The sequence below is a fragment of the Dipodomys spectabilis genome, unplaced genomic scaffold (assembly GCF_019054845.1).
Source record: "Dipodomys spectabilis isolate Male_0828 unplaced genomic scaffold, ASM1905484v1 ptg000319l, whole genome shotgun sequence".
In the NCBI taxonomy this organism is placed as follows: domain Eukaryota; kingdom Metazoa; phylum Chordata; class Mammalia; order Rodentia; family Heteromyidae; genus Dipodomys; species Dipodomys spectabilis.
In genome coordinates this window covers 1,768,218-1,770,071 of record NW_024870996.1, presented here as the reverse complement: position 1 = coordinate 1,770,071, position 1,854 = coordinate 1,768,218, and the positions used below count along the sequence as shown (strand labels likewise).

Sequence of the window (1,854 nt, the reverse complement as noted above, 5' to 3'; positions counted from 1 at the left end):
GCCTGGGCAAGAAAATCCATGAAAGTCTTATCTCCAATAAACCACCAGAAAACTGGAAGTGGAACTGTAGTTCAATGGTAGAGCATTAGCCTTGAACTGAAGAGCTGAGGGACAGTGCTCAGGTCCAGAGTTCAAGCCTCACGACTAGCAAAAAAAAATGCAATGAGGTGAACCAGAAGCTAATAGATGACTTCATGGCCTCCACAAATAAAAGGAACTCTGGCAGAAGGCAAAGAATCTAATGAAAAGATAGAAACCCAAATAAAGAAGTGGAAAGAAAATTTGAAAAGCAATTTGAGGGTGTAAGGCAACCTATTCAAGACTTAAAAGAAAGCCTTAATAAAGAGCTGGCCACCATTAAGAAAAACTAGCAAGATGGCCACCTGCTGTGTGTTTAGACTAAAATGCCATGCAATCTAATGACATTTAGACTAGGACGCCATGCAATCTGATGATGTTATCTGGAATATACTAGGAAACAAGCAGTTTTGTTCCTTCAAAATAAGAACCAATACTCAAGGCTTTTGCAGAAATGAATATAGCCTGACTGGACTGTGTAATCAGTCATCTTGTCCCCTGGCAAATAATCAGTATGCTATCATCAAACAAGGGAAAGGACAGTGCTATTTGTATATGAAGGTTAGAGAATGAGCAGCTTTTCCTAGGCCTTTCTGAGAATGGGTCTGGCTTAGTAAATCTATGAGAAAGCACTAGAACAAATAGATGAAAATCTAATTTACTGGCCTCCTTTCATTTGACACAAATGTAAGCAGAGATTTACCAAGATAACTCAGTACCTAATACACATTAGAAAGCTTACACTAAAGTGACAGAAAAAAACTTGTTCCTTTGAGTAAGAAGGTGGAACAAAGGGGAAAAAATAGGGAAAAATTATTAATCGCTGCTTAGCTGTACAATGCCATTGAGAAGGAATTGCTAGAGAGACTGAAACAAAATACATATGGCAACATCTACAACTTCCCTATTCATGCCTTTGGCAAGGCTCTGGAACAGCAGGAGGCAGAAAATGATTCTACTGATTATTAGGAAGAGGAGGAAGAAGATATGAGAAAAGGGGAATTTGTAGAAGATGATGAGGTGGATGAGAGTGGCCTAACTGATTTTGAGGATATGGATAAACTGGACACCAGTGGTGATGAAGACAAGGATGATGAGCCCTCCAGTGAGGAGGAGGAAGAAAAGGTCGTCCATGTGAAACACAAAGGCAAAGCTCGCTTGAAAGGACCATTGCAGAGAAAATGAGCCAATGTGGAAATAGAGTATGAACAGGAGACAGAGCCCATGGCTAAGGCTAAGGCCATGTGATTTCCTTCCTTTACAATCAGGAATGAACATTATAAACTTCTATAAAATTTCTTCTAAAGCATATATTCCCATCCAGTTTTTGCTCTTTGAGTTGTAATTCATGCTGTATTTATGTTTTAAATTTATGTCACTTTGTAAGAGCAAGAATTCTGGATTGAATGGAGAAAGCCTTAAGTTACATATGTTTTAATAAATGCTTGAAGACAAGAAGCTTAACAGATCTGTTCCTGAAGCTGGAATGAGACTGTGGGTGCAAATATTTCTAGACATTTTTGGGGGGAGAGTCTGGTTGTGGGCGCTGTCCCTCAGCACTTCAGCTCAAGGCTAGAGCTCTACCACTTGAGCCACAGCACCACTTCTGGCTTTTTTCTTTTTGCTTATATGGTGTTGAGAAATCGAACCCAAGGCCTCAGGCATGCAAGGCAAGTACTCTACCACTGACCCAACTTCCCAGCTCATATTTCTAGAAGCATATTTGAGTAGCAAATTCCTTGATATCTATTTCTATTCTTTTCCCTTATTGTATTT

The 1,854-nt window shown here is 39.5% G+C and overlaps 1 pseudogene; it reads left to right on the top strand.

Moving 5' to 3' along the window:
• The first annotated feature begins 441 nt into the window (after nt 1–441).
• On the top strand, nt 442–1,371 carry LOC122127988 (annotated as a pseudogene).
• The last annotated feature ends 483 nt before the right edge of the window (nt 1,372–1,854 follow it).